We start from the raw sequence: 13,376 nt of genomic DNA, 5'->3' as shown, positions 1-13,376 counted from the left end.
ACCCCCCAACAAGTATTTCTATACTACATGAAGTAGAAAAGAGTGAGAAGCCCGGAACTCTCTATTCAGACAGACCTGGCTGGCAGTCCTGGCTCTTCCTCTTCCTGTGTGAAGTTGGACAACTTATCTTGACTTCAATTTAACCTCTCTTTACCTCATTTTCCTTCAGTGTTTAACAGATGGCACTGTCATTAAAGTACCTACCTATTATATTTGTTTAGCGGATTATGCTTAAGTCTTGGTTCTATTAATTTCATTATTACTTAGGCCAGAGCAGTGGTTCTCAAATGTTGCTCTGTAAGCAGCTGTTGGCAGGAAAGAGCTCTCTGCATGCAGGAGGCCCTTCTTGTCTTGTCCCTTTAGCAAAGTTATATTGTCACTAACCTTAAGCCAGGCAACCCCGTGCTCTATTCATCTTCGGCCCAAGAATATCTTTCAGATCTTTTGATCACACAAGACTTTGCCTAATCTGTTGGTTCTTTACATAGGTCAAAGAAGTCGAAATGCAGAATAAGTCATTAACAGATGACCATATCTCTTCCCTAGCTTCACCTTCAGTCATCTTGTGAACAAACTGTGTGAAAAAGACAGCATTGAAGGAAAAGATTACAAGGCATTGACAAGCCTGCAGATGGTGAAAGATTGTTACAAGTGTGACCTCCTGCCTCAATGATTAACTGAGATTACTTTCCCCTTTCCCTTTAAAAACTCATGGCTGAGCAGAATCTTGAGAGTTGGTTTTGGGACCTGAGTCTTCTCCCCAGGTTGCCAGCTTTTCTGATTAAAGCAACTTTCCTTTCTACCAACACTTGCCTTTTAACTATTGGCTTTTGAACAGTGAGCAGCCGAACCTGAGTTTGGTAACAGCTCCACTGATCACCACTGGCTCAGATGTAAGTGGGGTGTGCATTTAACATACAGCTTCTTCTCTGGCCTTGAATTCCTGAATTGGAATATGATTTTAATGTAATTACTTATGCATACTTAAAGCCATGAGGGTGACTAGATTGTCTCTCTTTCAGGTAGAATGGTAAGCATTATCACTGGGACTGTGGACCCATTTTTCATGTCCAAAGAGCTACTCTTGGGAATGCGAACTGCTTTTCCTTGGAGTTCTAAATATATACTGAGCCCCTAATATAGGCCATGAAGGGAGACAAGTAGATGGTAATGGGAAGCAGAGGTGGCTATGTGGAAGCTGGATAGATGTGTGGAGAGTTGGAATGGCCCAATTCTTCTGGAACCTGGGATGGAACTCTAAAGATAATCTACAATAAAAAAAACCTGGAGAGAGGACAAGATGGCGGAGGAGTAGGGGGACACGCTCGCCCTCTCCCACAAACACAACAAAAAAAGCACATCTAAAATTAAAAAGAAAAAAATAAAAGAGTCATCAAAACCATAAAATGTGGGCAAGGGATGTTAGGAAGTAAATAACCCTTTTTGTTTGTTTGTATGTCTCTCTTCTTAATTTTAATATAGTAATGAAGTGTTTGAACTTACAGGACCATCAGGCTAAAACACACAATTATGGGAAGGGGTTAGCATACTTAAAAAACAGGGCAACCACAAGCCAAAACCAAATATTGCATTTGCAAAAAATGAAAAAAAAAGTACACTCAAGCAGATAATAACAGGAGACCATCCAACCAAAAAAAAAAGGAAGACTGGAGAACCATAGAATCAACTGGAACACGAGGTTCAAATGGCAATAAATAATCATCTATCAATTATCACCTTAAATGTCAATGGGCTGAATGCCCCAATCAAAAGACACAGAGTGGCTGAGTGGATAAAAAGGCAAAAACCTTCAATATGCTGCCTACAAGAAACTCACCTTAGGACAAAAGATACATATAGATTGAAAGTGAAAGGGTGGGGAAAAATATTTCACGCCAACAGACATGACAGAAAAGCAGGAGTCGCAATGCTCATATCAGACAAAATAGACTTTAAAACAAAAGACATAAAGAAAGACAAGGAAGGACACTATTTAATGATTACGGGATCCAACCAAGGAGAGGATGTTACTATCATCAACATATATGCCCCAAATATAGGAGCACCCAGATACATACAACAGATATTAACAGACATAAAGGGAGATATTGATGAGAATACAATCATAGTAGGAGACCTAAATACCCCCTCACATCAATGGACAGATCCTCTAGACAGAAAACCAATAAAGCAACAGAGATCCTAAAGGAAACAATAGAAAAGTTAGACTTCATTGATATCTTCAGGACACTACATCCAAAAAAATCAGAATACACATTCTTCTCAAATGCTCATGGAACATTCTCAAGAATCAACCACATATTGGGACACAAAGCGAATCTCAATAAATTTAGGAGCGTAGAAATTATCTCAAGTATCTTCTCTGACCACAATGCCATGAAATTAAAAATCAACCATGGGAAAAGGAAAGAGAAAAAACCTACTACATGGAGACTAAACAACATGCTACTAAAAAACCAATGGGTCAATGAGGAAATCAAGAAGGAAATTAAAAACTACCTTGAAACAAATGATAATGAAGACACAACCTCTCCAAATCTATGGGATGCTGCGAAAGCAGTGCTCAGAGGGAAATTTATAGCAATAGAGGCCTTTCTCAAAAAAGAAGAAAGATCCCAAATTGACAACTTAACTCTCCACCTAAACGAATTAGAAAAAGAAGAACAAAAAAGTCCTAAAGTCAGCAGAAGGAAGGAAATTATAAAGATCAAAGAAGAAATCAATAAAATAGAGACTCAAAAAACAATAGAGAAAATTAATAAAACCAAGAGCTGGTTCTTTGAAAAGGTGAACAAAATTGACAAACCCCTGGCCAGACTCACTAAAAAGAGGAGAGAAAGAACCCAAATAACCAAAATTATAAATGAAAAAGGAGAAATCACAACGGATACAGCAGAAATACAAAAAACCATAAGAGCATACTATGAACAACTGTATGGCAACAAGTTTGACAATCTGGAAGAAATGGACAATTTTCTAGAATCTTACAGCCTGCCAAAACTGAATCAAGCAGAAACAGACCAACTGAACAGACCGATCACTAGAAATGAAATTGAAGAGGTCATAAAATCACTCCCTACAAATAAAAGTCCAGGACCAGATGGCTTCACAGGTGAATTTTATCAAACATATAAAGAGGAATTGGTGCCCATCCTCCTTAAACTCTTTCAAAAGGTTGAAGAAGAAGGAATACTCCCAAAGACATTCTATGAGGCCACCATCACCCTCATTCCAAAACCAGACAGAGATACCACCAAAAAAGAAAACTATCACCCAATATCATTGATGAATATAGATGCAAAAATTCTCAACAAAATCTTAGCCAACCGAATCCAACAACATACCAAAAAAATTATACACCATGACCAGGTTGGGTTCATCCCAGGTTCACAAGGATGGTTCAACATACGCAAATCAATCAGCATCATACACCACATTAACAAAAAAAAAAGTCAAAAATCATATGATCATCTCAATAGATGCAGAAAAAGCATTTGACAAAATCCAACATCCATTCATGATCAAGACCCTCGCCAAAGTGGGTATAGAGGGAACATTCCTGAATATAATCAAAGCCATTTATGATAAACCCACAGCAAATATAATCCTCAATGGGGAAAAACTGAAAGCCTTCTCACTCAAATCTGGAACAAGACAGGGATGCCCACTCTCACCACTGCTCTTCAACATCGTTTTGGAAGTCTTAGCCACAGCAATTAGACAAACAAAAGAAATCAAAGGCATCCATATAGGAAGAGAAGAGATCAAACTGTCACTGTATGCAGATGACATGATATTATACCTAGAAAACCCTAAGGACTCAACCCCAAAACTACTTGAACTGATCAACAAATTCAGCAAAGTAGCAGGATATAAGATTAACATTCAGAAGTCAGTTGCATTTCTGTATACCAGCAATGAAACATTAGAAAAGGAATACAAAAATACGATACCCTTTAAAATTGTACCTCACAAAATCAAATACCTCGGAATACACCTGACCAAAGAGGTAAAGGACCTATATGCCGAGAACTATAAAACTTTAATCAAAGAAATCAAAGAAGATGTAAAGAAATGGAAAGCTATTCCATGTTCCTGGATTGGGAAAATCAATATTGTAAAAATGGCCATACTACCCAAAGCAATCTACAGATTCAATGCAATCCCTATCAAATTACCCATGACATGTTTCACAGAACTAGAACAAACAATCCAAACATTTATATGGAACTATAAAAGACCCAGAATCGCCAAAGCAATCCTGAGAAACAAAAACCAAGCAGGAGGCATAATTCTCCCAGACTTCAAGAAATACTACAAAGCCACAGTCATCAAAACAGTGTGGTATTGGTACCAAAACAGACAGACAGACCAATGGAACAGAACAGAGAATCCAGAAATAAACCCTGACACCTATGGTCAATTAATCTTTGACAAGGGAGACAAAAACATAAAATGGGAAAAAAACAGTCTATTCAGCAAGCATTGCTGGGAAACCTGGACAGCTGCATGCAAAGCAATGAAACTAGAACACACCCTCACACCATGCACAAAAATAAACTCCAAATGGCTGAAAGACTTAAATATAAGACAGGACACCATCAAACTCCTAGAAGAAAACATAGGCAAAACACTCTCGGACATCAACATCATGAATATTTTCTCAGGTCAGTCTCCCAAAGCAATAGAAATTAGAGCAAAAATAAACCCATGGGGCCTCATCAAACTGAAAAGCTTTTGCACAGCAAAGGAAACCAAAAAGAAAACAAAGAGACAACTTACAGAATGGGAGAAAATAGTTTCAAATGATGCAACTGACAAGGGCTTAGTCTCTAGAAATATAAGCAACTTATACAACTCAACAGCAAAAAAACCAATCAATCAATGGAAAAATGGGCAAAAGACCTGAAGAGACATTTCTCCAAAGAAGATATACAGATGGCCAGCAAACACATGAGAAAATGCTCAACATCGCTGATTATAAGAGAAATGCAAATCAAAACCACCATGAGATACCACCTCACACCAGTCAGAATGGCCATCATTAATAAATCCACAAATAACAAGTGCTGGAGGGGCTGTGGAGAAAAGGGAACCCTCCTGCACTGCTGGTGGGAATGTCAACTGGTACAGCCACTATGGAAAACAGTTTGGAGATACCTCAGAAATCTATACATAGAACTTCCATATGACCCTGCAATCCCACTCTTGGGCATCTATCCGGACAAAGCTCTACTTAAAAGAGACACATGCACCCGTATGTTCATTGCAGCACTATTCACAATAGCCAGGACATGGAAACAACCCAAATGTCCATCGACAGAGGATTGGATTCGGAAGAGGTGGTATATAGACACAATGGAATACTCCTCAGCCATAAAAAAGGATGACATAATGCCATTTGCAGCAACATGGATGGAACTAGAGAATCTCATCCTGAGTGAAATGAGCCAGAAAGACAAAGACAAATACCATATGATATCACTTATAACTGGAATCTAATATCCAGCACAAATGAACATCTCCTCAGAAGAGAAAATCATGGACTTGGAGAAGAGACTTGTGGTTGCCTGATGGGAGGGGGAGGGAGTGGGAGGGATCGGGAGCTTGGGCTTATCAGACACAACCTAGAATAGATTTACAAGGAGATCCTGCTGAATAGCATTGAGAACTATGTCTAGATACTCATGTTGCAACAGAAGAAATGGTGGGGGAAAAACTGTAATTGTAATGTATACATGTAAGGATAACCTGACCCCCTTGCTGTACAGTGGGAAAAGAAAAAAAAAAAAAAAAAAAAAAAAAAAGAAAAAGATATTCACACACAAAAAAAAAAAAAAAAAAAAAAAAAGAACCTGTGTTCAGCTCATACACTCTCACCTGTAGGCAAATGCCCTGTGGGCTTCTTCCATTGATTACAAGTTAGCAGAGAGAGTCCTCTGATGGATTCTGGTCCTGGAGCTTGGCTTCCTTATCAATGCCAAAATCTCTCTGCCCGACTTTTTCACAACAACGTTTGCATATCAATGTTCTGTGATCTCTGAAATCATATGAAAATTTTAGTCCATGAACTAGTGGTTGCCTGGATGGCTTTCATGAGAGCCTCCAGGAGACTCCTGACCCAAGATGCTCAGGGCAGCTAGAGAGAGCCACTGAAGTTCTACCAGGGCCAGTGTCTTCACATTTGCATTCACTTGTCCTTTCTCTCCCTGGCTTACAAACAACACTTTTGTTAAAACACTTTCCTCAGTTAATGATATTCAGTGGACCCAGAATTAAGGTATAGGAAAGGACCCCAACCTACTTTTCAAATACATTAAAATGTATTCTATGGAAAGAAATTTTTCAAAACTGTAGCAGAAATGCTTTGAAATATTATAGAAAGGACTTCTAAATTATGCAGCATAAATTTGCATCACCTCTGGTCATGATCAGCTCTCTTCAGGCCCTGAAACTCACTCACCAAGATGTGCTTCCTTGTCTAAAATCAGTGTGTATACTACTTGGGCTTAATTTTCTCCTTTCTCATTTCTGAAAATTCAAAGCCAACTCACAAAAATGGATTCATCCAGCCACAAAATCAAGCTTACTGTGCATCTCTCAGAAATGCTGGGCCAAGAGCAATGCCTGATGTCCACCAATCACATCCAGGACCATCAGAGACCTCACCACAGTGCTCTGCTAACCTCTGGTCAATGCTGTTTTTTGTTCCAGATCATCTTTCAGAGATTTGAAAGCCATCCATCACTGTTCCAGTAGCTTACTTGGATGCGCTGTCTGCTTTTTCTTTCAACATCTCCCATAATTCTATTTCTCATATGTTTCTAAAAATATTCAAGCCACAAATTGGAGACTAGAAAGAAAGATACCACTCCAAAACCATCTCAAGAGACGCAGAGAGAACATTTGAACTAATCCAACACCTTTTCATCATAAAAATACTCAACATACTACTAATAGAGAAGAAATTCCTCAGAGTTCCCATCATGGCTCAGTAGAAACTAACCTGACTAGTATCCATGAGGACATGGGTTCAATCCCTGACGTTGCTCAGTGGGTTAAGGATCCAGCACTGCCATAAGCTGTGGTGTAGGTTGCAGATTCAGCTTGGATCTGGTGTTGCTGGGGCTGTGGCATAGGCCAGCAACTGTAGCTCTGATTCAACTCCTAGACTGGGAACCTCCATATGCTGTGGGTGTGGCCCTAAAAAGAAAAAAAGAAAAGAATAGAAAAGAACTTCCTCAACCTAACAAATCCTGTTTATGAAAAACCCACAGCTAACATTATACTCAAAGGTAAAAGCCTGAAATCTATCCCTCCGGAGATTGAGATTGGAAATAAGACGAGGACAACTTCCTTTTAACAAATTGCTGTAAATTCTATTTACTGCAATTAGACAAGGAAAAGGGGAAAAAACATTCCCTAGATTGGAAGGAAAGAAATAAAACTATTTTTTGAAGATTGCATGATTTTATACCTAGAAAACTCAACTCAAAAAAAAAACCCTGATTAGATTTAATACATGAGTTCAGAAAGATTTCATGAAACAAAATCAATGTACACTAGCAAAAAATTGAAAAATGAAATTAAGAAAAGCAATTTCATTTACAATAGCATCAAAAAATAAAATACTTAAGAATAAATTTAACCAGAGAAATGCAAGACTTATACAATGAAAACTACATGTAATGAAAATTGCTGAAAGAAATTAGAGATCTAAATACATGAAGAGACATTTTGTTTCCCTGGATTGGAAGATTTAATATTAGGGTGGCAATACTCCCCAGATTATTGAACTGCATGGGTTTGATCCCTGGCCCAGGAACTTCCATATGATGCAAGTGCAGCCAAAAAAAAAAAAAAAAGACTTCAAATATGTCATTACATATTTCACACCAAAGCGTTCTAAAAAGTTTTTCATTTATTTTGGGTATTTTTTGTTGATCCATTATAAAAACTATCCTCATTTATTACCATAAACATAGTTGTACACAACCAAAATCTGTATGCAAGTTTTGTCCTCAAAAGAAAACAAACTTTTCATTTTCAGTTTTAAATTTTTTTAGTTCTTTATTTGTGTCTAAATCAAATTATAAGTACATTTACAAAATGTCCTTGGCACTAAATGTTAAATTTGGGAAAATTATTTTTAAGATTTCCTACAAATCATCACTTTACATAATTCATGGCTAAATTAAACTAAGCATGAAAAAGAACTTCGAACTATGTTTTTAAAAAAATATTCCTCAAAATGCTGATGCAGAGAGCTTGTAGTAGAAATATCAATGAAAAAAACATTGCTTCAGCCAACATATACTATGGCCTAGAATGAATGGGAAACTTAGCACTTAAAAAAAAGTTCAATACTATTTTAAGTTTAAAAACTATTCAATTATACTTGGAGGATATTCCCAAAAGTTTCCAGGAAGGCTAACCCTTATGCTTGGCCATGCTCACACTGGTTTATATTATTTCTAAATAAGGTTCTTATTAATGCAAATGCAATGAATAATCTGAAGAACTAATCTGAGAGGCTAATAAAATAGAGATTGAAATATGAAAGGGAAATTAAAAGACATGGTGTGTTGAGTAAGAAAGCCTAATACATGTGATTTAAAATCTCAATAGATAGTGGAAAATGAAGGTCAAGGAAATCATGAAAGATATAATGACTGATATTTTACTTTAATTTTTTTAAGACATCGAAATTCAAATCCACAAAGACTAACAAATCCCAAGTGGAATAAATGAAAAGAAACCCAGACCTAAACACATCATAGTGAAAGAGGAGAATACCAAAGACACATGGATATTAAAAGCATGCAGAGGAAAAGATAATTCACCTGCAGAAATTAGACTAAGACCTGACTTTTCAACATCAGCAGAGGGAACAGGAAGATAGTGAAACTGTCAACCTAGAATCATATACTAAGTATAAATATTTTGCAAGAATGAGGATGAAGTGATGACATATATAGACAAACAGAAAGTAAAAGAAGGAGTTCAGTAGGTTAAGGATCTGCTGCTGTCACTGCTGTAGCTCTGTTTACCATTGAGGCGTGGGTTCAATCCCTGGCCTGGGAACTTCTGCATGCTGTGGATGTGCCCCCCACCCCCCCAAAAAAAAGAAAGTGAGAGAATTTGTTGCCAAATAATGCCAGCACTGACTGAATGAATACTGATAAATAACTTCTGTATATTCATCAAATTGAATACAGCAGTAAAAATGAATGTAATACAGCCACATGTATACACATGACTAAATTTTAAGAATATAATGTTGCTTGTAAAAAAAGGCAGGAGAATATATACGGTATAATTCAGTATGTATGATGTTCAAAATCAGGGTCAATAAACAATGTATGTTGCAAGATACTAACATTGCACAAGCCAGCGAGAAGAGCAAAGAACAAAGTTCAAGGTAGTGGTGATCATTGGATACAGGCTTCTAATATACCTGAAATGTATTTCTGAAGAGTTCTAAAGATGTCCATTTATTTTTTTATATTGTACTTATAAGTTCTATATATTCTTTTGTATGTACATTTAAAATTAAAACAACAACAACAACAAAATAAACCCTGGAGCAATTCCTTGTATGTGTGTGTGGGGAACACTCATTAATCATTGGGATTTGGTTTCGACTGACTGGGCAAAAAACAACATTGGGGGCTTTACAAATGGTATCCAAGTGTTTGCTCGAGCCATTCTATTTTTTGAGAGAACTTGTACCTTTTCTTTTGGAGTTGTATGCCTCCTTTTCCCCTATACTTTCAATTAATTATCCTGGTTTTATTCTAATATCACCCTTTTGTTCTATGTTGTTATCTGGCATTTCTAAGTTCTAGGCCTCTCAGACATTCTTCAGGGAAGATGAGCTTTTTCTTTGTTCAGTGTTGCTATACTTCAGCAGTATATATGCAATGAAATAATACAACAACTATGTAGCCAGTCACTAATAAAGACGTGTTGGGTTAATTGGCTGATGGTAAGTCATTCCAGTGCACGGAGCTGAAAGGCATACTCCTGCTTAGCAGTTTATACTTCCCAAGCTGATGGTCTGACCCCTGTAGAGTGGTGGTCTGCATGTAGGGGCAGTGAATGCATACCTCAGAGTCAAATGGCTCCTCCAACCATATTCCTCTAATCACATTGCCTTGAAAAAGTGCATGTATAAAGCTGAAACTTGTGTGTTCTGTCCCTCTAACCACCTTGTGAACTAGATAGATACTTGCTATTATTCATTTACATGATAAAGCCTATTCAGGAATCAATTGCTGCATTTCTCCATGCCTCTACAAACACAAGTGCAATAAATTTTATAAACATGGATTTACTTTCAAAATTATAAGTGAGAGAGAAGAGGCAATAATTTAATAAACTCCACAATGTGTGTCAAACCAACCAACCCACCTTTTACAAGTGAAGTCAAAGTGACTTTTGTTGCCACCTGGAGCAACAGCAATCAAAGGGAAAATTTAAGACTTTTAGTTTAATAAACTTAGAACACATTATATAGCTACCACTCTAGAATAGAAGAAGTGTTTTAGAGAAGTTTATCAAATATAAGAGTGTAAATTGAGGGGTTTCTTTTCCAGTGATTCACAGTGTTAACTGGAAGAAATCACTTTCATGGGAGTACTTTAAGGCTTTATTTATATTTCCAGGGCATGATACCTTGAAAGGAGAATCTAGCTCTGGAATACATTAAACACATAGGGACTCTCAAAGGCCTTGAGTGACAAGGAATGTACTTCCTACTTGAAAAAAGATGACCCAAGTGCCAACCTTTCTTCTGACATTTCCATCATAAATGCACCCCACTAGGGGTATAGGTTGCTTAATGTTTCCAGCTTTGGATTTGTTGTTTTTAAAATACATAAGTTAGAGTGCTACAGGAAGTTTAGAAAGGTCAAGAACAAATCATCCATAATCCCATAGAATGATCCAACTCTTATTACAGTCTCTGTTTATCTTTCACTAGTTCTTATTGTTATTCATATTTTATAAAGCTCTACTATATTGTAGGCACAATATTGTGTAATGTTTTGTTCAGTTATAACAAGTATTTCAAGTTTCTTATCTTCATAATTACAATGTATAAGTTTAACAGATGCATCATATCCAATAGAGTCATTGTATCATGTATGAACCATTTCTCTACATATGGAGATGGACATTACTACTTTTTGACTCCTTTTGAGATTATTGAGTATCTGTTGACCAAGCACCAAAACAACAGTCTACAGTAATTCAATTACTATAGTAATACAATTCTGGTTTCTATTTAATGACTAATCATCATACTAGGCACATTTAGGTTTGTTACAAGCAAAAAAATAATACTTCCTCTTCCATCAATAGTTTTTTTGGCCACTTTAAACAGAGGGTTCAGCAAGATCTTTCATACTGAAATCCAAATATAAGGACCTCTTGTGAGTGTTTCTCTGGACCTCCATGTGCCAACAAATATATTAATAGCAGTCCTATCTTGAATGAGATCACATCTTATTGCAAAGTTAGCAAAGGAGACTGAAAAAGAATGGTGCTGTCTCAAAAGCCAGGAGGAGAGCAGTAATAAGAGAATATTCATCAGTGACAAATGCCCCAGAAAGACACCTAAAAGGAAAAACAGTCAGGTCCAGTCAGTGAATAGGTATTTGCTGAATTCTTACTATGTGCTAGGCATAGTTTAGGGGCTCAGTTCACAATAGTGAAAAGGCTAAGTCTCTTCTCTCAAGGAACTTATACTCTAATGGGGGCAAAAGGAAAATAAACATGTAAAGAAAAAGACATAAAATGATTTAAGGCACTAAGGGCTATGAAGAAAATAAATTGAGGATGCATTGAGATTTAGCTCAGATGTTCAGGAAAGATCTCCTTAATAAGATATGATTTGTTTTGAGACTTAAAAAAATCTTAAAGGAAACTTTGGATTCAATAATATGGAGATCCTTGGTGATTTTTCTTAGTTCCAGTTGAATGGTAAGCATAGAGGTCAAAAGCATTAGGGTTGTTAATGTTCAATGGGTATGAAGTTTCAGTTATGCTAGATGAATAAATTCTAGAATTCTGCTCTACAATGTAGAATTCATAGTTAACAATGTAGGACTGTGTACCTAAAACTGCATTAAGAAGGTAGATCTCATTTAATTGTTCTTACTACAAACACACTAACAAAGGAAAGAAAGGAAATCAAGGAAACTTATGGCGGTAATTGATATGTCTATTACTTTGATGGTGCTGATGATATCATGAGTACATGCATATGTCTAAACCAATCAAATCATACATATTAAATATGTGCAACTCTTTGCATGTCAATTATATCTCAATAAAGCTTCTAAAAAAGAGATCTATTATCAAGGAAGTAAAAACAAAGATGAGAAGTTTCACCCTTGAATGGGAGGACAGGGTCAATGGATATTTATGGTTGCTGATGCTTCTTTAAAAAAAAATTACAAAAAATTTTTATTCAGGATTGAACTTATTTATAAACTCTGGTGAAGTAACCAGTAGAAATGCAGAAGATGAAAATAGAGAACAAAAATAACCAATGATGCAAGGCCCATTTCCAAGCTCCCTGAATAAAAAATTTATTCTTTAATATTTATAGAGTATTTTGTTTGTTTTTTGTTCTTGTGCCATTTTAATGTGAAAAGCGCACTAAATGAGCATGACTTCCCACTGACTCATTTTGCAGAGAGACTTCTGCTCATATATTAAGCTGAATTGGAGGCAGGATGGATGAAATGAAAAAAAAAAAATGCTGGAGTTCCCATCGCAGTTCAGTGGTTAACGAATCTGACTAGTATCCATGAGGATGCAGGTTTTATCCCTGGCTTTGCTCCAGTGTATTAAGGGTCTGGAGACATGGCTCAGATCTGGCATTGCTGTGGCTGTGGCTGTGGCGTAGCTCCGATCTGACCCCTGGCCTGGGAACCTCCATATGTCATGGGTATGGCCCTAAAAAGACAAAAAAAAAAAAATGCTGAACATACCATTTTAATATGATGATTTGGTAGAGAGACATACTCTCCCCCATTTGGACACATAAGGGAACTTCCATGAAATTCTTAAAACGGAGATGCCATATTGAAATGTTAAGTCTATACTAAATCTGCCACACAGAAAATATTCTAAGTAGAATGTAATCATACATTTTTCCAGTATCATATTCTATTGACAGAAAAAAATTTAAATCTTATGCCATATGTAACTTTCTCCTTTATATTTATTGATTTGGAAAAAATTTTACTAAAGTATAGTCGATTTACAATGTTGTGTAAATTTCTGATGTACAGCATAGTGACCCAGATATAAACTATGCTGTACAGCAGAAATTGACATATGCA

At 36.5% G+C, this 13,376-nt stretch overlaps 1 long non-coding RNA gene across 5 annotated transcripts in view; it reads right to left on the bottom strand.

The window, feature by feature from the left end:
• The window catches only part of LOC146394805 (uncharacterized), a 655,226-nt gene that overhangs the window by 39,932 nt on the left and 601,918 nt on the right, over nt 1–13,376 (bottom strand). For 3 of the 5 annotated variants that reach the window (XR_014835891.1, XR_014835893.1, XR_014835892.1), the window contains 2 exons: nt 5,902–6,061; nt 385–574 (listed from right to left, as the gene is read on the bottom strand). The exons of the other annotated variants lie outside the window; for them this stretch is intronic. This is a non-coding gene — a long non-coding RNA (uncharacterized LOC146394805). The remainder of the gene's footprint in view (nt 1–384; nt 575–5,901; nt 6,062–13,376) is intronic. 5 annotated transcript variants of the gene reach the window in all.

The sequence above is a fragment of the Sus scrofa genome, chromosome X (genome assembly GCF_054392235.1).
Source record: "Sus scrofa isolate SSC_HxYL_T2T_F1_AM1 chromosome X, Sscrofa_HxYL_maternal_Yorkshire_Landrace_v2.0, whole genome shotgun sequence".
Taxonomy (NCBI): Eukaryota; Metazoa; Chordata; class Mammalia; order Artiodactyla; family Suidae; genus Sus; species Sus scrofa.
This window is presented reverse-complemented; position numbering and strand designations above follow the sequence as displayed.